This window comes from Melanerpes formicivorus, unplaced genomic scaffold, assembly GCF_026170545.1.
Source record: "Melanerpes formicivorus ecotype bairdi unplaced genomic scaffold, bMelFor1.0.p_v2 SCAF_12, whole genome shotgun sequence".
Lineage (NCBI taxonomy): Eukaryota > Metazoa > Chordata > Aves > Piciformes > Picidae > Melanerpes > Melanerpes formicivorus.
The window spans coordinates 18,985,901-19,009,876 of NW_027142364.1; the positions used below are offsets into that span (position 1 = coordinate 18,985,901).

The 23,976-nt window shown below is 38.0% G+C and overlaps 1 long non-coding RNA gene across 1 annotated transcript in view; it reads left to right on the forward strand.

Annotated features, from left to right (window-relative positions):
• The first annotated feature begins 5,735 nt into the window (after positions 1-5,735).
• LOC137444713 (uncharacterized) overlaps positions 5,736-23,976 on the forward strand; it is a 33,739-nt gene continuing 15,498 nt past the window's right edge. Inside the window, exons 1-4 of the long non-coding RNA XR_010988226.1 lie at positions 5,736-5,817; positions 9,750-9,832; positions 12,245-12,354; positions 15,898-15,990. This is a non-coding gene — a long non-coding RNA (uncharacterized lncRNA). The remainder of the gene's footprint in view (positions 5,818-9,749; positions 9,833-12,244; positions 12,355-15,897; positions 15,991-23,976) is intronic.

Consider the following 23,976-nt stretch of genomic DNA (forward strand, 5'->3'; position numbering starts at 1 on the left):
GTTGCGTTTGTAAAGCTGAGTAGACACTAGAAATAAAAATAGATAATTTTTGACTTTTGCTGCTTCTCTGACATTTCATTTTTATGTAAAAAAAACAACATTCCAGTTTAAGTAACCTAAAGCAATTAAAATATTAATGCAAATTTCTGGAAGATGAGACTTGGGGAAGACATGCATTTCTCAATTAAAATGACTTTGCTGACACTGAAGTTCAGTGTTTTGGTTTGTTGAGGTTTTTTTCTCTTCAGAATGGTTTAGAAACTCCCAGTGTTTTAATATAATGCCTAGGACAGCTTAAACCTTTTTTTATGAAATCTTTTTTTCTAAATCCAGATGTTGCATAGGAATGTGTCAGTATTAGTGATGGATTTCATGGGGGAAAAATGAGCATATATAGTTTCTTCCTTGTGTTGCCCAGTAGCGGTGTTCACGTTCATGTGTTTTATTATATTTCTTGCTTCAATGGTTCTAAGTTGAAATCTGTGAAGGAAAAAGAAAATGAAAAACCTTCAATTAATGATATTTTCTTTAAATGTTGGGAATTCACAAGAAGACATCTTCCTCTAGTATTTGTTTGGAAAGTTAATGTTGTTTAGCAGAGCCAAACGTCTGTAGGATAAGACACAATACTCTGATGGTCCAGCTGACCTGATACTTATGTGCTGGACTTAAATATTGACTTAGTGAAGTCAATGAAGTAGTATCAGTTCTTTTTTTTAGGGGTATTTAGCTCTGTACATTTCATTTAAAGCAATGCATTAGCAACTGAAGAAAACTTAACTCTGTAAATATTGTGCATAAGGAAGTTAGCGCTCCTGCAAGGAATATCTACAGATAAAACATGTATTTGAGTAATAGGTCTTTAAATTATGCTTGTGCTGTTATCATGTTGTACTTTTAGTCAAGAGACAGGGCTAAAGCCTAAAGGGTTTCTAGTTTTGTTGAGCAACTTCAAAGAAAAGATTAATCTTAAAAGAGAAGGAGAAATGAAAAGCAATTTGTAGCAAGACTTTGGATCCTCTCTCATGTTCCTAAAATGATTACTTTTGACGGTTGTTGATGGACAAGCACTACAAAATATTCTCTGGGAATACCTTCATGTTTTCAAGAAAACATATTCAGCCCTACTCTATGAATACTCTAACCAGTAAAAACATTGCCTGGAGCACTTGCAGAAATACTTGTAAATTATTAGTAAATATTTTAAAATATCATGGGAAGGCTAATTCAGCAGAAGTGTTCACTCAAAGAATCTGATGTTAAGACTGACTTAAAGTTACTAAGTCTTTGCAGTGATATTTCTCTGAGTAAGCTGAGTACCATTGCATTATTTAATCATGAAAAGCCAAAGGGAATCTCACCATATGGAATATAGAAAATATTTCATTTGACAGGAAAGGGTCTTAGTTCTTATTATTTAAGAAAAACAGACGAATGAAACCCAACTAACCAAACCAACAAACAAAATCATTATAGACGCTTTAGGTACCATCATTGTTGAAAGAATTACTGAATTATTGAAGTAATTTAATTTTATGACTGGAGATCATGGCCATTGCATATAGTGACAATCTGCATTAAGAGAAGTTCATCGATTTAATGGTAGTTCAAAGATTTTCTATTAATCTTTCTCCTACAAACGAATAAGAGTATGAGGAATTTCTCCTTCCTTCCAATCAGAAAACTTTGGGCTATCTAAGACCAGATGTAACCAATTATACTGATATTTTATTCAAATACTTTCCTTCTTATGGCTTTGTTGCAAAAATGTCTCTGCTTGATATCTAGGGATACAGAAACCTGATCTCAGTTCTGCTGCATGACACACCTGAGTTGCAGAATTAAAAACTTCTTTCAATATTCCAGCTAGGGAGCAAAAGAAAAATAGATGAGCAGTATACCAAGTGAGGCTGGAAAGTGACTGACAGCAAAGTGTGAGTAGAAATCTATTCAAGCTTCATTTTTTATGTAATATTCATCTGTGATGGGGCTGTGCCATGAAAGAAAACACAAGTGGATTTGTTAAAGACATAAAAGAAGAAACATATTTTCCATTGTACTTTGTTTTCAGTTCCACAGCTCTGATCTTGCTACATTCAATATTTTTCTGTGAGAGTAGATTAAGACTAGAAGATTTTGGATATGAAGTTATTTCTTAAAAATGAATTCATTTTTTTTCCTATTCAGGGTCTTTAGGGATTAGCTCCACAAAGACATCCAGTCTCCAAATTGAGTTCTAGGGCCCTGAACTCTAACATCATAAACACTGATTACAGTCTAAAGAGGATCTAAATGCTGTGGAAGATGGATATAAGAGACAGCTGAGTAGATAGAGACCATTCCAAGGTAACCCTTAGAAAAATCATAAACAACATATATTGCTTTTTGCTTTATTTTGCCATTTGCTTCAAATGCTTTGTCTGACTGCATTTTCTTGTCAGTGGCTGCAAAAATAAAAGATAGTTTTTTTACTAGACACATAGACATTTAATTAAATTTTAACATATTGTGGTCTCACACTTTAATATATAGTGCATTAATTTTCTATGATGCTGGCATGCTGTGCTGATGGATTTCTCAGTGTATCCAACAGAGCAAACCAGGCACTTACCAGGCCGTTTAATTTTTTTCTAGGTGCAATAGAATCATAGAATTATTAGGGTGGAAGGGACCTCAAGGATCACTTATTTCCAAGCCCCCTGCCATGGGCAGGGACACCTCACACTAGATCAGGGTGGCCAGAGCATTAACATTATTTTGGGAAAGACAGTTTTTAAAACTTGATATTTCAGTAATGTCTGAACTGTTGTAATGTATATTCAGTCTTGTCACCATAGTAATGGTTCTTTCTTATACCCTATCTCTGTTAGTAAAAGTACAACAACCTCACTCAGTGACAGGCTTTCTTATCAAAGAGAAATAACTTAATAAACTAGAAGTCATAAATATCCTTTCATCATGGCAGTAATCATTACCATCCTCTGTAATGCCAAAAAAAATTCATCTAGTCTTAATCCTTGTAGGTTTGCATAGCTGGTTTTCATTTGAGTGCAGATTTCTGTGTGTTTCCATGGAATTATTTACTTAAATTTGTCAGTGATCAAATTCCTTCACTTGTAATAATTACATTTTAAAATCTTTGTGCAGGACTGTTTTGTGTCCACTTTGTGTGACCTGACAATAAGGCAAAGAAGTTGCAAGTCCTTTTTTCTGTTTGGCTTAGGGTCAACATTAGTATAAACCACAAAATACTTTCTTATTAATTTTATAGTAGAGAGCTAGGCCTGAGATGATTTTGGTTGTGTGTGTATATGTGTTTGTATATATGTATATATATATATATATACACCTCCTTTTGCCTTTATACCTTTTGTACCTGGTTAATGTTTGTAAATAGTATCTCTATTTACCCTCCTGTTCTGTACAAGTGTGTTTATTTACTCCTTTGGGATAAATTCATTCCGTCCTTAGTCCAGAGCTGTTTCCAGCTGAAACCGCAACCCTGGGACATCCCTCTTCCATATTCATGTCAGCAAAATATTCCCTGAACATCTGATTAGGCTTACAGGTAAGTGAATACAGCTGCTCTTTGTTTTGATTTTCCACAGCACATATGAAAACTTCTGTTCATTAGAGTTTGTTTCAAGTAATAACTGAGAGTGAGATAAGAAAGGAGTGGGTAGATGAAGAAACCCTATGTCACTTGGGTATACTGGCATAAGCATCCTAGTATATTTTTGGTGTATTACATATACCTTCACTTAGTTTTTGGATCACTTACACTGACCTCTTAGTGAGTGAAGACAAGTTTTTCAAATACACTTTCACTGCAGTTGGTGAGGGATTCCTTCAAAGGGTAAGGTGCCACACTGAAAGAAACTAACATACTTCTGACTGCCTTCAAGAGCGTACTGGAATCGGACTGGGCTTTTCAGATCTGAAAGAAACATAAGTATGAAATGAAGAGGGACTGAAAACAAAGACAGATTTGGAGGTAAGCAATGAAACAAGAGACATGATTCAAGAGTTTATGACACAATTCTGCAGAATTCACTGTTGCATGCTGGAAAATGCAGTTGAAATATTGCAGGTATCTGGTGAAGAATGAAGGATATTATAGGAATCAAACATGTAATAATGTCCTGGATAAGCATTTGACATGAAGGGTCAAATTAGAAAGATGGTGATATTTACAAGCACAGCTTTACCTAGTCTGGGTATGAAGATTAGAGATCTTGCCAATACAGAAACAGAGGAGGAAGGTAAGCTTTACTTTTAGCACCATACATACAGTGTTTCTAAAGTGCTCTTTTGTAAAGGTTTCTCTTATATCACTGTGGTTCATACTGAAGAGATGGAATGTGTGTAGTGAGGAATGCAATTATGAGTATCTGTGACCATATGCAGTATGCTGTGACATAGGATTGCTTCTGAAATGGTAGTGTTATGCAGCAGGAGAGAATTCCTTCATTCTTCTGCTCATTAATTCAAATTCACTGCATTTTGTGACTGCACTGTTTCCCTTTTGGTACTTTATAAAAGGCTACTGAAAGGGATATTGAAATAAAGCACCTTATCAACCTAGGGTTTCAGGCCAAAAAATTACAGAGGTAATAGAAAACATTTAAGTAAAAGCACTTACATAAGTGATGGTTTATTGTTGGGGTTTTGTTAGATACTTAGTTTAATGTATAATTTATGTACTTCTGTCAAGCTAATTTTATTGCATGATCTTGATTTTTCAGCTATGATGAAACTTGACTGAATTCTGCTTCTATGCTAAGTTGACATTTTAACTCTTCAGGAACAGTTGACTTTACAGATACAGCTTTTACACTAAATTTCTTGTGAAACAGTTCTGGTACTTCTTTCAGGTACTTCATTGTCCAAAAGGGTAGCATGTTCAAGCAGGTGATCAACGGGTTACAACACTTAAGTGGTGGATTATTTGTTTGTGCATGTGGTGACTGTCATGATGACAACTTAGCTGTTTCACAACCAGAATTTTCAATAGCACTCAATCTACAACTTATGTCAACACTGTTCCTCATCTGATTGGAATGCTATAGTAAAGCACAGGGGTGGTATTATAGCATAATCACTGGGCCTATAGGCTATAATACCTATAAGCTATAGGTAAGCACTGGGCTTAGGCTATAATACTCCTAATCATCTCACTGTATAACCTATATATTCATTGAGTATGTTGATTTAGTAGAATGTATAGGTTATTCAGAAAAGCCAAGCACCAAATTTACTTTATTACTTAGCTTTATTACACTCACACTAAAAGAATTCTCTTGTGTCTGAGAACAGGGTGGTGTTTACTTTCCAGAAGCACAAAATATGTGCTTTATAGGTTTGTTCTCTATCAGAACCTATTTTTTTTTCTCTGCCTCAGTTAATAAGGGAGTGTTTCAACACTCTCTTTCAGAATAATTTGGCAGAGGAGACAGAGGTTGTGCTGGGTGGTGATGCAGCACAGCAGGATAACATGAGTAAACCATTAATACAAGCCACCGTGCGATGAGATTTAAGATTAAAAGTTACTTCAATTTTCTAACCACTGGGAGGGCTGCTTACAAGACAACTGTTTGCTATGGCAAGCGGTAACACCAGGAACTATAAATAACAAGAATGTGGTTGATCTAACTGAGAGTTGAACTTTTGCCTTCCTAATGCAGCATGGAAAGCATATTAGCACGCTGAAGATTGTGACTGTGATTCCCTTAGCGTGTGTATTTGCAGCCGCTTCTTAACTCAGTGCAAGAGGGTGTTATGCAGGGATGACTGGATGGAGACTGCCTGTCTGCCAAGGTATCTTATCAATTATATGTTTTAATCTAGTCATCTTGCTTCCAAAGTGAAAATTGTTTCAAGGAGTTTAAGAAAAAAACCAAACCCATCCTCCTATCTTTCCTATTCTTTGGCTCTAATATAATTACATTCACATTTTGCATTCAGAAGTCCTTTAAAAGGACTCAGTAATTATTTTTTGCTGTTCAAACCTATCAAATCCTGAATATGATTTGTGTAATCTACTGATTTTTTTTTTTTTCTGATTGTTCTCAAATCCTCATCCTAGCACAGCTGAGCTGGTTAAAATATGTAACAACTTACATTTTGTGGTTAGCCAGGACAGAATTATAATAATGCCAGAGTCTATTAAAGTAAAAGGCTATGCTTTTATGACTTAAAGGTCAGTGAAGTCCTCTGCAGTGACATGTGTGTAACACTACTGTGTTTTCAGTCTGTAGATCTTATGAAAAGTTACTGGCACATCATGGATTGAAATTCATTATGAATATTGAAGAAAAAATACTAGAAAATAATTTAGGTTTATTTTTATGATGCTCTAACTTGCCACCACCAGCTTTCTGTAATTTGGCTTTTTCCCTTCAGCAATGATTACACTGTTGCTTAATTTTGTTAGACAAAATGATAATAACCTTAGGCAATTATGCTAAAATGACTTGTCAGCTACTCATTGTTTGATTTTTCATATCTTAAGAAATTATATGCTTACATGGGCAACAGACAAAGAAGCTGAATCCTTCCCTTATGAATAAGATGGCTTCAGAAGAACCAGCAGCTGAGCAGAGTTCTCCTGCTGTCCAGCTGTGTATGGTTCTGGCTGCCCAGGTCCTGAGAGTTGTAATGGTCCTGTGCATCCCTCCAGGGCCTTTCCCCACCCTGCCCAAGGCTCAGGACACTGTCTCTGCATGCACACAGATGCACACATCCACTTATCCTGACCTCCAGCTGCCCCACAGCCCTGCCTTGCTCGGTTATAGGCTCTGCTGAGCTGGGCTCAACACAGGGAAACCTCCTGGCTTGTCCCCAGGGAACTGTTGAGAGCTGGGGTTACCCTGGCCATCCCCATGCACCCTGTACCTGGCCCATACAGCTGATGCGCTGGAAGGTTCAGGGAGTCTCCGCTGATCCAGCTTGACCCCTAGATTGGTGATTCCTGTCATCATCCAGATAGCATCTGATCATCCTGCTTCAATGGCTCAGTTCTCCAAGTAAATTTTACCCTATCTTAAGGCCTTGATGAGTTTTGTTTTAACAAGCGTTGCATCTATGGGCATCTGTGCTACAGCGTGATTCATGCACATACAAAGACATCATCTCAGTATCAAATTGAAACTCCTCTTAGGATATGTTGGGGAGAAAAAGCAAGAACTCACTTTTGCAGCTGGGCAGTACTCTGAAGAAGGTACCTTAATGCTCTGGTCTTTGTTTCTCACTTGAAGTAAAATAGAGTCAGCACTGTTTTGGTCTCTGAGAGGTTCTTGGCCTTGCTAAGTGTATTGCATCTCTTCCCTCCCTCTGGTGGGCTTGTGCCATTAAGAAGAGCAAAGAATACTTTTTACTAAGGTATACTTTTCAGACTTAAAAGCATTGTGCCTGTTCCACAGCATATTACTTTCAGGTTTGTTCTTGTTTTCAGTTTTTAGCTTTTCTTTCCCCAGGATTACTTTGACTAGGAGAGTAACTTATTATTAAGACCCTTTGAAAATGTGTATTTCAGGTAATTTTTCACAGATCCCATTGACATTGCTCTAGTACATACTGCATGGTGCTTCCACAAATAATGTACTGCCATCAGTAATGACTATGTTAATCTGTTAATTTCACCAATTCTAAGAGAATAAATATTCCAGTCTTTTAAATTCTCTTAATGTAACCAGTGTGCTATGGTTAGTCTGCTGATTTAAACAGAGGATACCTTTCATCCCACATCATCTCTTGATAGATAACTGACCATCACACCTCCTTGCTGTCTTTCATGATTATTAACAGCTTGGACATAATTCTTGTAATATTTCTCAATAAATAATCCTAGGCTCAGAAGTTTGTTTCTTCTATAAATTAGGTTATCCAAAGGTGATAGCTCATTTCTCCATAACTAGAATCTGTACTCTCCAGGGATAATTTATCCTTTCAAGAACTAACCTTTAGGGATTATGTCTTTAAGAAACCCATATTAATCATCATTGCCAGTTTCCCCTCTCAGTTTTTTTTTCTTCCCACAATCTGTTGCAGTCAGAACACCCACAGAGTTTTCCAAATATTTATACTGCTGGGTTTGTAGGAGGAGGAGTTATCCCAGACAGTGTTTTATTAAAACTTTGTTGTTTAAGCACCAATCATCAGTGAGTGCACACTGAAACCTCAAACGTGATTTTGCTTTGTAGAGGATGGCTGCTTTGTGAGGTCAGATGTAGTTACATATATGTAATCACTATGGGTTGTTCTCTGGGAGAGACAGGTGCAGTAAATGAAAATTGTTTTGAATCAAGATGGTAGAAGTAAACCTAGTGGGTTTTTGAGTTTTCCTTGCACTAGCTGGAAGGGAAGAAGGAAGCCTGGCAAGAATGTCTTTCCAAGCCTCTGTTGTGCTAGCTGTTAAGCCTCTATGCCAGTGATTAGAGATTTGTGTTGCAGAAACAACCCCTTCCATTCCCATCTACTGTTCAAATTGTACCCTGAGATGGATGGACTCTATGAGGGCAGACTGATGTAGTTGCCACTTTCTACTTTGCTGAAGTAATGAAGGGAATACTACATGGAGATGAGAAACTCCTAGTAAGGATGGGATTACGCAGACTGCAAAGATGGTGTTCTGGGTGAGGTGACATGCCAGATGCCCATTTAAGTCAGATGTTTGACATTCCTTTTATCTCAAACAATCAAGATCTGTGTTAGAGAATTTAGTGCTGTCTTTGTAGCTATAACTCACATTGTTGAACTGTTAAAGTTCACGTGCTCAATGGAAGTCCTTTACAGACTATTTTAAACATTATTGAGTTAGGTGTTTCTGGCAGTTGCATTATTTCCTTTATATTGATTAAGATATTTAATCAAATGGATTTTTATAGGGCCTCAAACAGCCTAAATCATTCATATGCTGCATCTTTAATGTGCTGTCTTAACAAATGGGTTCTTTCCTTCAACTGTGTCATATGAATACCTCTTGTGGCCCATACTTCTCAGAATAAAATAAACTTGATTTCTTAACTTTATTCACTTCCTCTGCTCATCCAACAATGATTTTTTCCCCCAATGCATTTCATTTTATGATTTTCAAAAATATTTTTTTCTCTTTGGAATTTTTTTCTATTATCACAAAATCACATCTGAATTCTTTATTTGGTTGATTTCTTCGCATAGAATAAAATCTCACATATCTTACCTGAAACCATTAAACTTGAAAGTTGTAGCTTGTATAACATAGATGTTTTCTTGTAATATTTTAACAGCAACTCAATTCCAGTTGCTAGGGCACGTAGATTACTTCAGTTTTGCAATCAGAGTGTAAACATTTCTGTAATGCAGGTGGGGAGGCATTTTTATTTCTTCTTGGTTGATGGTGGTGTAGACCATAAATCAGTGTCTGAGAACAGCTCAGTTTTTCTTTTGTCATGCTAAATATTATGGTTTCTGACCCTCTTGAAAATTAAAGGTATAAATGCTGCTGCTTTGAAATAAATCCACTCTGAATTAGTGTTATATTGTGTCTGTTTGGCTCAATTGGTAGTGCATAAGACCCTTAATGGGAAGGTCGTGAGTTCAAGCCTGCAGTGGGCAGTAGTGTCCTCCCTACTCTAGTCATGAGGTCTGTGGTGACAGGTTGGACTTGATGATCTTTGAGGTCTCTTCCAACCTTAGTGATACTGAATACTTCAAATAATGTTCTATTTAATGTTTGTTTCTGATTTTTCTTTTCCTGTTATCCCTGATAGAATAATCACTTCAGAAGAGAGATTGGCATATTCCACCCATTTGGAGATCCAGACATCACCTTGTGTCTTCAGGCTTTGCAAGGGTAATGACAAAGAAGTGCTTATAAATGTGTTAGTTTAAAATAGTCTTCTGTCTCTTAGATGGATATACTTTGGCACTTTGCTTGTTAATTCTAGACCTGCACACTGTGCTGTTCATACTCTTTAAATAAGCTATGCCTATATTGAGACAGGCATGTTTTTGTAGTAAATAGATTCCAGCTTTGTTTTATGCGTCACATATATCACTTGGCTTGTGACTAAAAGCACAGAAGACATATTTCCAAGGTTTCATGTACTGTAAGTAAATGTAAAACAAGTTCCTTGCACAAAAGTGCTGCAAAATAATCTGCACCAAGAAGGCTAAGAAGGTAAATTGTACTTGGAAGACTGTAATTAATATTAATCTCTTGCATGCCAGAACAAGTGATTACACTACTCCACCTCCTTCACTTGATATGCAAATCCAGCTGAATGGCAACATTGTATGATAAACACACTACTATAGCAGCCATGGGCTGAATTTTAAGTACATGACAAGAGAGGAAGGATTTATGAAAGAGTGTGCACAGTTAAAAAATGTCAGCAGCTTAAAGCCAGTCAGTGATACACTTGTGTGTGTGTGTGAATTAGTTCACGCAGAAAAGTGACCCCCAGTGCTCTTTTTGCCAGCATATATTTTTCCTCAAACTCAGAAAACAAAGCTCCTGCTAAATATGACTGGACAGTTACCGAAGTGACTACTGAGAACTATATGTGCCAGCCCTCTCCCTGCCCTCAGCCTGTCTCTAAAATGCTATTCATATTGTACTGTTACAAAGGATACTCTCAAGTGACTGCTGATTGCTCTTCTCCTCTCTCCTTTCCGGCAGTCTCCATTCTTCTTATACCAGTGCTGGAAAGAAGTCAGGTCACGCTCTTTTTTGTTGTCCTCTGAGGGAGTTAGTTTCCTGAATATTCAGATTGCTGCAGAATTAGATTAAATTCAGGCTTTTTTTCCTAGGCAGATGTTCTGCTTCCATGTTTGAAGCCAAGGTTGACACTTCAGGGCTTTCTAGATCAAGGCTAGGAAAATACTTTTTCCTCCCTCTGCCCTTGAGATTTGGCCAGCTGATTTTCTCCTGGTTTCAAACTCAGAATTGTCTGAGACAAAGAAGGATAACTTTGCCCATTGCAGTCCTGATTCAAACCCTGATGAAAGGGGATAAATCTCTATAAGGGTATTGTATTTTTTCTAACTGTGAGAATGACACAGAAAGCAAGTGTGTTTTAGCTAAATTGAAGTTTTATCAGGATCAAGTTTCTCATTAAACATACATAGTGACTAGTAAGGTTTATTAGTAATGAAATGTAAATATGTGTTAAGCAATTGAAGAACTTGATAATAACTATGCATCCTCTGTGTCAATTTTTAAGTGTCAGCTCTGCAGTAAATTTAACAAGATTAATGCAATTTATTTTGCTTCCTACATAGCTGAGAAATTGTGTTCTGTGTTGCTGTGAAGCTCTTAATTTTCTTGATGGCTTTTTAGCTTCATTTGTTATTTCAATTACACCCTCACATTTTAGTCTGTCATTTAGTTTTTTATAACTTCTGCTAGGTATTGCAAAAGATTACCAAAGCCTTAACTTTGATGACCTGTGTGTGACAACAAAATATATGTAAATGGAATGGAATGTCCAAACTTCTGACATTGTCAATCTAAGATTTTTCACAGAATCAACCAGGTTGGAAAAGACCTCAGAGATCAAGTCCAACCTGTTACCTAATACCTAGCACCTCCTGACAACTAAACCATGGCTCCAAGTGCTATATCCAGTCCTTTTTTGAACATCTCCAGAGATGATGACCCCACCACCTCACTGGGCAGCACATTCCAATGGCCAATTACTCTTTGTGTGAAGAACTTTCTCCTCACCTCGAGCCTAAACTTCCCCTGGCACAGCTTGAGACTGTGTCCTCTTGTTCTGCCATTGGTTGCCTGGGAGAAGAGACCGACCTCCACCTTTCAGGTAGTTGTAGAGAGCAATAAGGTCTCCCCTGAGCCTCCTCTTCTCCAGGCTAAACAACCCCTATCTCCCTCATCCTCTCCTCATAGGGCTTGTGCTTGAGACCTCTCACCAGCCTCGTAACTAGCTTAAGGGGAAAATTTTCCACCAATGCAGGGAACCAAGAAGATGGCAAATCACCTGTATTTTTGAGTTATCCATTATATTCACAAAATAATACTTTACAGATTAGCAGCTGTCATCACCATTAACTTAAATACTTTTTTTCCTTTTTTTCCCTGGAAAATTTTGCACTTTCCTAATGATATAATAGCCCTTTTCATATTAAAACATAATAAAAACCCCAAAACAAAACCAACCACCACAAAAACAACACCTTAGTGGATTAAATACTAACCTGACATTAACTTATGATATTTTTTTCTTGGTTTTAATTTCCTTCCTAGTTATTGTGTATTAGAGGCTGATCAGCATTCAATTTCCTGAAGATCCTGAAGAACAGAAAGGTAATCAAAAGCTGGTCCAACAAAACTGGGGACTGAATCCTCATTCTCAGGTAAGTTGCTTGTTTCCAGAGGAATCTGCTATTCATTTAAATCAGATGTTGACTTAAATCTAATGATCTGCTAGCAGATTATGAATGCATCATACAGCAGCTTTGAACTATATGTGTTCTTGGATTTGGGTTTTGAATGCTTATGGTTTTTTTTTCCCTTCCTATGAATCTACCTGGAATACAGATCCCCCTACACCAGATGGAAAATCAGTGATGACTGAATTCTGCTTAATACTCTAGCTGCCTCACCTGTGAGATGATCCTTAAGATTTGGGATTAAGTCCCATTTTAAATGACATATTGCCCAAAAATTTCTTGAGTAACATATAACTAGTTTCCTCTTGATATTTGTCTGTGCTAGTGGTATGGAACAGTTTTGCAGCCCATAGGTAACCTGTGCCTAGCAAACCCATTTTTCTGACGGTTTTAGTGCTTTCATTTTGTTCATTAAGAAGGTTATGCTGGCCTCAGTGTCATGCATTGGTTTACATTCTTTTCCTCTGGAAAATTTCAGTTGTAGTTTTCTCACCTTATTTAGGAAAGAGCTGTTTAAAATGCATGTTATTTAACCATGATACCAATTAAAGTATAGGGAGTACTTGAAGTTGTATTTGTCTCTCAAAATCCAAAACCAAGGTAATGCTGTATATGATAGAAGATATTAGCTCATGTTAGGTGATCTGGGAGTAAATAAAAACCAACAACCCTGAGGTTATCACTCACCTCCAGATCTCCTCCTTATTTAGACATATATCTGATTTGAGGGGGAGGGGAAAGTAATTTAGGTCTCCAGAGACCTACATTTAATTAGTTTTTAATCCATTGCTACACCCAATGCCTCAAAGGGTGATTTCATCTTTAAATACATCTAATTGGATGTGTTTTAATTGAGAAAGCCTACAGCATGCATAATAGAACTACCAGGAGTTAAAGTACAGTTTTATGTTCTAATGTGTTTATAGTTAATTTAAAATTCAGTAAATAGGGTTTCACTCTCTGCTGGAGTAAATTGGTGCAATGCAATTAACTTCACTTGGACTGTTTTTAGTGTGTAGCATATGTGAAATTCTTGGGATGATTAGAGTCTAAGGATACCTGCAAAGCACCATTATGCTGTCAATGAAAAGAAATTTTTCATACTCTTTCTGCAGCACCTCTGAGAAGTTCAGCTGGATAGCTGGAAGGGAGGGGAACTTGTTTTGCTGTGCTCTTATTTGACTGAATTAGTAATCGTGCATTAAATTATTGGTAATTTTAAATTAAAATGTTAAATTATGATGAAATTATATTTATGTGAGCAGAGGAGATAAACTGCATTGGATAAATTGCATCCCTTCATCCTGCTAATTCCCTGTGAAAACATTTCAGAAGTGCTGATAACATTAAATATTCCAAGTGAATATTTAATTCTAAGCTTCTGCAATACAGATTTTACTACCTGAAGATGTTTTGTGCCTAAGCACTTCATTCCATAGTGCTTTAAACTTCCTAAAAACTCTGTGCATGTCAGTTCTTTCTAAGTCACTCCATGAAGAAAAACAAAAGGAATGTGGGCTTAAATGTCAAGTAGAAATATTTTTGCTCCCTAACCACAGACTTCTCTACCTTCTTCATTTCATTATAAACTTCCTCTGGAATGCTTTGGAAGAATTAAACCACATTACTGAAAAGTTGCTAACCCCGCAACTAAAATTTTCCGAAGGAATAGGCAAACACTGTAATTTAAAATGTTCATTTTACAAATATATACAAAATTATTTGACATTAAAAAATTACTCTTTATAAAGATTAACAATGAATTCTTTTACCACTTTTTAATAGTTTAAGACTTACTTTGCACACATAGTTTGTATGCTCTGTAGAAGCAGATATCGCCTGCTATCAGATTAAAGTGACTCCCCATCAGCATACTGCAGACTTGCCTGGAAAAACAAGGGAGCCAGAAAATGAGGAAGCCTTTCCTCCTTTCTCTCCATTTTCTCTCTCTCATTCCATCCAATTTTACCATGTTTCATAGGGAAAAGGTTAAGACACTGTCCCGCACCACATCCTGGTCTCCAAACTGGTGACACATGGGTTTGATGGGTGGACCACTAGATGGATAAGGAACTGGCTTGATGGCCGCACCCAAAGAGTGGCTGTCAATGGCTCCATGTCCCAGTGGAGGCCAGTGACAAGCGGAGTCCCTCAGGGATCAGTCCTGGGACCTGTCTTGTTCAACATCTTTGTGGGTGACATGGACAGTGGCATTGAGTGCACCCTCAGCAAGTTTGCTGATGACACCAAGCTGTGTGGTGCAGCAGACACACTGGAGGGAAGGGAGGCCATCCAGAGGGACCTTGACAGGCTGGAGACGTGGGCACAAGCCAACCTCATGAAGTTCAATAAGAGCAAGTGCAGGGTCCTGCATCTGGCTGGAAAGTAGCCCTGAGGAGAGAGACTTGGGGGTGCTGGTGGACAAAAAGCTCAACATGAGCTCTCAATGTGCACTTGCAGCCCACAAAGCCAATCAGATCCTGGGCTGCATCAGGAGAAGTGTGGCTAGCAGGTCGAGGGAGGTGATCCTCCCCCTCTACTCAGCCCTGGTGGGACCCCACCTGGAGTACTGCGTCCAGTTCTGGAGCCCCTATTACAAGAGGGATGTGGAGGTGCTGGAACGTGTCCAGAGAAGGGCCACAAGGATGATCAGAGGGCTGGAGCACCTCTCCTATGAGGACAGACTGAAGGAGTTGGGGCTGTTCAGTCTGCAGAAGAGAAGGCTCCGAGGTGACCTCATTGTGGCCTTCCAGGATCTGAAGGGGGCTACAGGAAGGCTGGGAAAGGACTTCTCAGGATCTCAGGTAGTGACAGGACTAGGGGGAATGGAATGAAGCTGGAGGTGGGGAGATTCAGGCTAGATGTGAGGAGGAGGTTCTTCACCATGAGAGTGGTGAAACCCTGGAATGTGTTGTCCAGGGAGGTGGTCGAGGTCCCCTCCCTGGGGGTGTTCAAGAGCAGGCTGGCTGAGGCTCTGTCCAGCCTGATGTAGTGTGGGGTGTCCCTGCCCATGGCAGGGGGGTTGGAACTAGATGATCCTTGTGGTCCCTTCCAACCCTGAATGAAGCTATGAAACTATGAAACTAAGTTAATAGCTGTTCTCTGTACGTGCATTGGTATTTTCTTTCAATGGGGCAATAAAACATACAAAAAAGCCACACAACTCAATTAGGAGAACTATTAGAACACTATTTCTTGTATATGTTGACATTTCCTGATAATAAAATTATCTTCTCTTGGATTTAAAGCAGTTTTTTTTTAAAAGAAACAGAACAGCTGCTTTTCTATCAGGGACACATAAATGATTTTATTTGATTTCCTGATTATATTTACTTTTCTGATTCTATGCCTTGATTTTTCATCCGTACACTGACTTAACAAAGCTTGGAACTAACTTTAATTCTGCAACCAATCTTTGTTGATGCAAATACACTTTGTAGAATGAGCTTTTATGTGTAACTAGGAAAGATTATTGACTAATCTAAGATGCTTTATAATTACTTTCAGACAAACCAGGACAGTAGGCTATGCACACAGCATAGCAGAGAAACATGGTAGAGATTCTTGAGCAAACCTTTGTCTACACAGGACAACCAAAAGGTAATATACATGCTTTTGCATCTTTTTTTTTGTTATGTACTTCTAAGCATGCAAAAAATGTTCCAGGAATTGTCCAAATGGTACAGAAAAGCAAATTTGTTATTAGAAATTAGAGGTTCTGATTCCCTGTGTGCACAGTAAAGCAATAAAAGCCTCATCTGAAAATGAGTAATGCATAAAGATATCATATTGTCAGGCTCTGACAATGTGCAATAATTGCCCTCCTTGTCCCACAGGGAAATTCTTTTCTAAAACTTGCAATATTAGAATCCTGCTGCTGCTCAGTTCAAAGTATCTACCCCAGCTGCATAAGTCTATCATGACTAGGTTCTGACACTGAGAACACTCAACGCAAGCAACTTGAAGCATTATCCCTATACGTTAGGAAAATGAACTCCTCAAGTAGCAGCACAAATTACCATGTCATGTTTAGAAAATAAGTCTCGTGAAGGAAATTAAGCTAAGTGGAGCTATTTGAAGTGAACACAGGTATTCTTAAACATGGAATCATAGAATCAATAAGGTTGGAAAAGAACTCAAAGATCATCAGGTCCAACCTGTCATCCAAGACCTCATGACTAACTAAACCATGGCTTCAAGTGCCACATGCAATCCCTTCTTGAACAACTCCAGGAGCATAGACCACAATCTGCAGTTTAACATACTTTCAGCTGTTCTAAAGATGCCCTTCCATTAGAAAGAGGCTGCTCCAATTGCTGTAGTTTGGCATGCTGGTTAACACAGAGGAACAGCAGAGATAACATCTTACTTATTTCCCTGAAGGAGAATCATGCTTTGCAAAAATACCCATGTCTAGTGCCGTTGTTATATACAAACTTTGAGTTCAGTTTACACTGCAAAGTAATGGCAATAAAGGTTGTACAGCTAGCAGATAAAGTACTAAAGGATCAAGGGTTGGTAGCAGCTTTGTGAAGAATTTTGTTGACTGTAAATTTGTATTCTTAAAATGAGAATTAGGGTGAAAATCACTCTGATGAGGACAATTACAGCTCGTCCAAGTACACCACCAAAAATTAAATGATAAAAACCAGGAGGATCTAAAAATGTAGCACAAATTACAATAGTAAAATGCTGGATTCTGTTGGAATGGATGTGGTTTTCTATCTGGAGATATTCTGGAAACCTTGCACAACACCAGAGGAATTTAAATGGCTTGTCGGTTTGGGGAAGTTAAACAGAGAACAGCTGATTATCTCCAGTTATCCTTTTGCTTCTACACACACTTTTACAGCACATTTTATGACATATTTATGACTTTATGACACAATATAAAAATGGATGTGATTTTGCAGCAGGTAATGTGGGAATAGATTCTCTTCATATTCTTAGCACATAGAGCTGACAAGAGATCTCTCGTACAGATATGAATATTCTAGTCCTGTGCTTCATGACACTGCACCTCCCTGCTAGAAATACCTAATAAAATTTTGAGCTATTCAGAGTAAATTCAGCCAAGTGGTATGACAGAGAGGCATACCATTGCCATATTTTTAAATAGTGGCAGTTGTGAGGATTTTTTATGACATTTTTCTTCTGCTAAGTATCCTTTAATTCTCTGATTGGATTTGCTAGATTTCTGTGAATGTCACTGAATAAATCAGAACGCCAGACCACAGTCTCCGAATTTCTGCCACTAAATTAACTGCCAATAATGAGCAGCAGACACTGCTTTGCAGTAAAATAGACAGATGGTCAGTTAATCTTAGGCCTTGGCAAAACCCGAAGGAGAATAGTACTAGGTAATAAAAGAAATGAGCACCTCAAATCCAGTCTGTCTTAGTTTGGATATGAAGATTAAACTCTATTGATGCTATTCTTCTCCAAATATCTTGAGTATCTCACACCAAATGAAATTTCTCTCAGGTCAGAATTAAACTGTTCATTTTGCTCCAATAATTGGCAAGTAGGCTTGAGAAAAACATTGAATGCTGGAAGATATTTTAAAGTCACTCCTTTTTAAATATTTAAGCATATTCTAAACATTTATTGAACTACTGTAAGCTATAAAGCCTGACTTCTTTTCATTTCCAAGAAGGTTTTAAAGAAAAAGGATCTGTGTCCTCAAATATTTAATATATGTAAAAATCAGAAACAAAGTAATGATAGAGTGGTGAAACCCTGGAATGGGTTGTCCAGGGAGGTGGTCGAGGCCCTGTCCCTGGGGGTGTTTAAGCCCAGGCTGGATGAGGCTCTGTCCAGCCTGATCTAGTGTGGGGTGTCCCTGCCCATGGCAGGGGGGTTGGAACTAGATGATCCTTGTGGTCCCTTCCAACCCTGAATGATACTACTATGATACTATTTCATACTTTGGTTTCCAACAACAAATGCATCCAATTCTTCTTCAAAACCAGAAATAAGATGATTTTAAAAAATATAATTTTAATACTTTTCACAATCCCAAATAAGCAAAAATCAAAGGAGGAAAACTGATGGGAAGGGCATGAACAGAGAAGGAGTCTCTTAGGGATTATTAGAGAGAAAGAAATATTTGACACTGTATTTGGCAAAAAGCTCTTCAGGAAAACCAGTCTTACAGAAAGTGGAACAGTGACATTCACAATCAGGTAGACAAGTGGAGATAAACACAAAGAAGGCTAAAATAGTTTTTGAGTTATATTAAGAAATGACTCTCATGTAGTGAAGCATAGTGTATTGTCTAAAAGATCTTAGCTGGAAGTGACAAAACCTGAGAATACTTTCAAGATGAAGTGTGACATTCCTACGGGTTGGATATAGGCAGTGGAGAGGTTGGAGAAAGACACAGGCGGAATGGAGAGTAGCTGTCATGAGATCCTCCAAAACTGAAGCTGGAGGTAGTTCATTCCAAAACTCGTATTAAGCCTGGCGTCATTTGATTACTATTAGTCTGTGCTCACAAAAAGCAGATGGTGAATCAAGGAACTGAAACCAGTGTATGTCCAGGAGAGCACATAGTGAATTTCAGGTTGTGTATTACTCTGAAAGAAAATTTGTGTACATAAATTATACTTGGAATTGTGGTACTACTCCAGTCTTTCTGAAGTGTTCCTTTGATCCCTGTAGGTTTGGCTTATTTGTGCCATAGAAATGTCAGCCATTTTTCACCCCACTTTCACATAGTACATTAGTGTGCTCTGTGTTAGTAACAGGAACAAAAACAAAAAGAGGGAGGTAAGATTTACTGCTCTATTGGTATTGCCCACAGAAAAAAACTGGTGGATGGTAGATGCCTCTTCTTATTTGTGATTGCTTATTCATTTCTGTAAATATCACCACTTTGATACAGCATTATCCATCAGCAGGCTTTTGCAGCAAATATAAAATCCATGCAGACATTAGGATATGATTTACTTTCATTATAATCTTTCAGAAGAAGAGCCAGTGGCAGTTTAATGTAAAACACAGAATTAGATCCGGTGCAGTGACCAGCACGCTGGATTTTGCTTTCTCAGCTGAAGGTTCAGTTGCTAATGTTCAGAGCTGTGCCCCTGCTCTTTGCTTTCACAAATCTGGAGCATGTTAATATATTGATGTTCCAATGGGAGGGATGAGGGATGCCTCCATCCAACATATAACTTATGCATGTGTGTGTCCTATCGCCAGTAGGATGGATCCCAACCCTTAGAGCCTGCCAGCTGGTCTGTTGTCTTTTCTTTGAAAAAGAGGGGCAATGACCAAATGGCTGTCAATGATGAGAGCTGGAGGCTCACCTCCACAGGGGTAGAGAGGGTTTCAGCCGGAGGCACATCCGCACCTATTCATGCACGTGGTTTGGTTTTTATGGTCACTGCCACATCAGTGAAATCTGTGAAGTGTTATACGATGGAGGTTCAGCTCATATTACTGGCGATGTGGAAAACCTTTATTGTCAGCAGGGTGGTGAGTAGAGAAGGGAAAGGGAAAATCTTGGTACAAAAATGACAGCGGTGACTTAGAAGTGTAAAGGTGAATAGCTAGCCAGTTAATATTGTAATCTCCCTGAATTTAGCAATAGCTACAAACCACCATAAAATAGTATGTTTGCTCTTCTTTTTCTGTAGTAAGATTAATGGGAGAAGGTAAAGCATGTGTAACTTGATTAGTTGTCTCAGGAAACGGAAATGGTAATGGTGTGTCTCTTCATAGTTATTTCAAATTGCTCATCCATGTGTTAGGTGACACTGACATAAGTAAATTGTTTCTTCGTGGTGTTTCATCTTCTTGGTGGTTTGGAATTCAACTTAATTCTCAATTTGTCTGCTTTATGCAGGCATGTATATCAGCGTGAAACTATTCACACTCATTTTCTTCCTGTCTTCCTGACACACTTCCATATGTCGATTCACATTTAACTAATATACTCAGATAATTTCATGTACCCTGAAGCTCTATTGACTATATTATAGATTTTGTACTGTCATTTAGAGTTAGGCTTAGGTTTTGAGCATCGTCTTATATCCATCTGTCAGGGATAATGCAGTACAATAAGGATATACTGTCTGATTTAACACAGAGACTTTAACAGAATGAAACTGTTTTTATCTTTACATGACCTAATTATTTTGCTGCTGTTTGTTCTGCTTATTTTCCTCTTAACCACTGTCTTGTTCCTATCCTTATTAAATGCTTTAATAAAACACTCATTTGTTATTACACAGGCACTGAATTTGGCATTTGCCTTCTATGAGCTCAGTAACAAAAGGGCTGTTCCTTTCCACTTTCATGGGTGTTGAGACTTTGTGTAAAGTGGTAGTGATTCTTACTTCCCAAGATTGTGTGCACTTAGTTTTAGTTGCTTGCATGCACTACATGATCAGCTTGGAATATTTCTTTCACTGTGGTGTATTTTCTGGGGATTGGAGTCAAGTTCAGGCTTACACTATGCATCAGTTGCAGCCCATAAGGGGTGTTACAATTTTGATGTTGTAATGCTCAGAAACATTTAAATGCTCTTTACAAAGAATGAGTCACTGTTTGCATTTTTTAATGTATGTTACTAAACTTTTACACTAATCTTTTTTTCATGTTCATTATCATATTAATATAAAATTAGCCATTGTACAAATATTTATTGATTGTGTAATTTCTGCAACTTCTTATAGTAAAGAGAGCCTGTCTCTTTTTTTACCATTATAATTACCAACAAAAGCCATCTTTCACAGTATTTGGTTTCCTAATTAATGACAATATTGAAGGATGGGCATAATGGAAAGTAATTTGCATAATCTGCCTGGTGGAATGAGAGCGCTTCTTCCTTTGCAAATCCACTATAAATGAACATAAACCAAAAGATTAAGGTTAGATCTTCAAAGCCACCTAAGAGACGTGTGGCTTTTGGAAACCTCAGCCACAATGTGTATCTTTCTCATACCTAGTAAGAAAACAAATCTTGCAAAACTCATTGTAATTTACTCAACCCAGTTTCATCTTTGGATGAAGAGTGGTGTCTTCTTCCTTGAGGCTGGAGGTCAGGAGGAAGTTTTACACAGAGAGAGTGATTGCCCATTGGAATGGACTGCCTGGGGAGGTGGTGGAGTCGCCGTCACTGGAGGTGTTCAGGAGAAGACTTGACAGGGTGCTTGGTTACATGGGTTAGTTGATTAGGCGGTGTTGGGTGATAGGTTGGACGCGATGATCTTGAAGGTCTCTTCCAACCTGGTTTATTCTATTCTATTCTGTTCTTCCTTCTACTTTCTGAAGTAATGAAGAAGCAGCAAACATTCTACAACTGCTTACATACCTGAAGTTAGGGGCAACCAACACATTCTCAGTAAATTCTTGTCTTACTCTGCTGCCATTGATTTACTCCTTTTAGAAATTCTTGTAGAGACCACTGCAACTCTGTTGCTCAGAAAATCTGAGAAGCTGCTACTGAATCTTTTCAACTTTTTCCCCAGTACTTTTCTTTCAGGAAGATTTCATATTGATTTCTCTTCTAAATATTTTTTTCTGCATGGCTATTTAACATTATTTACTGTGTGTTAGGGTTCTAGTGTAGAAGTCATTGGATATTTTTGGGAACTCCTTAGTAGGGTTTTGGGGGCTGGTGGTTGTTTGGGGTTTGTTTGTTTTTGCTTCCTAAAGGATGCTTGCAGCTATTACATTTATAAAGATATCTATTGCTCACTGTTTAGCTACTACTATTAATTTTTTTCAGTTACAGACTGAAGTCCAACCTGAAGGAGGCTAATTAAAAAAAAAAGGAAATTAATTTATTTTATTGTTTTTCTGTTTCCAAGTTTGCTTTTTCTCAACGTTTTTCAAGTAGCAGGTGGAAGAAAAGTGAGACAAAAAGTCACCCAGTGAGGAAAAATAGGTAGGAGCGTGACAAAGTATTGCCTTCTCATCCATTCTTCCCTGGACTTGTTAAACGTCATGCAAAACAGATGGGAGAGGCAGCACTGTGCCGCAGGAGAGCTTTTGATCTTTGGTGCAGACTTTCATAACAAAATTGTCCAGTTGCCTCATGAGCAGGCACAAGGCCATAGGAACAGATGAGGAGTAATGTGAGTAGCCATATATCATATCTGTTTGTTGAGCTAAGGGTATCCAAAGGGCTTTGGGTTCATACATCCAGCTTGCCTGCATTTGGTGCCACAAACAAGCAAGGAGAAGTGATTCAAAGCTCACTATATTCTCCCTGTCTTTTATGCTGCACATTCAAATTGGAAAAATGCTCTTTGATGTTACTTAAAGCAGCATAAAAATTAATGTTAGCCTCTGGATTTTACAATTGATTGTTTCTGAGAACATAGGTCTGTTCTACTCTGCCATGCTACCTCTGTTCCTGTTCGATGAAGATGCAAATAGGATGCTTAGGAGATCGCCAGAATGTGAACAATCACTGCAAGTCAAGCTGCTTTGTCAAGCTCCTGGATTAAACTGTCAAGATTTATTGTTCCTTGTGCAGCAACCAGCAAAATAAGGTTCAGTTTCATAGTCATGATCCTTAGACTCTGCTTCAGTATGTTTTAGTTAGCAACACACAGTGGTATTTGAGATTCTATGGACATCTTATTTTCTGTCACTAGATGTGTTTTGTGTCCCGGGCTCCTCGATAAACATTTTTTGTTCGGTGCACAATGGGAGTGTATTTCTGTCTTTGGATAATCACATTTTCACTCTTGTTTGAATACAGATCTACCTTAAACACCATGTATTTTTGCTTCATGAGACTTTTTCAGTGAAGAAAATTGAGAATTTAACAGCAATTTCTATAACAGTAGGGCCTGCGAGGAGAGGCTGAGGGAGCTTGTTTAGCCTGGAGAAGAGGAGGCTCAGGGGAGACCTGATTGCTCTCTACAACTCCCCACCTGCCCTTTGAGCTCATTCCTTTGGCTGTTCTGAGCTGTAAAGGTTTCTTTGTTTCTTCATGTTCAGAGATAAGTTTGGAGTTGGATTCAGCAAATGGTTTCATGTTTATCCCTTTTCTTGGGTATCCACAATTACCAGGTATAAGAATTTCTCTGAAGCTGCCACTGACCCCATTGTCTGGCAGAAAAAAATCAGAGGTAAAGGAGACCTCACAGGCTTCTCTCTGAATCTTTAGATTTCTCTTTCATGTTTTGACAGTTGCTTTACAGTCTGTAGACCTCTTGCTGTGATTCTAAGTGCTCTGCTTATCTGACCTTTCAATTGAGAATTTCATAGCTTCTGTTTTCAGGGGCTTGATCGATCACTTTGAATACAATTTTCTTAAAGCAGTTCATCATTGGCCCATCTCTGCTTCCCTTATACATTGACAAACTAATTGGAGATTAGGGCATACTCAATGCTCTGTATGCTTGAAAATCCTAGCAAAGAAATTTCTCCCCACCCTTCTGTAGTCAGGTCATCACAGTAAAACCTTATTTTGTGTTTGTCAAAAGTGTCCTTCACAGAAACCATTTTGTCAGCAAGTATGCTCAATTTTGTCACAGGAGCTTAAAGTTTAGTGAGAAAACATCAAGTCACTGCAATAGTCAGCCTCCAAATAAAAATCATCCTGTCAGGAATAGATCTATAGTT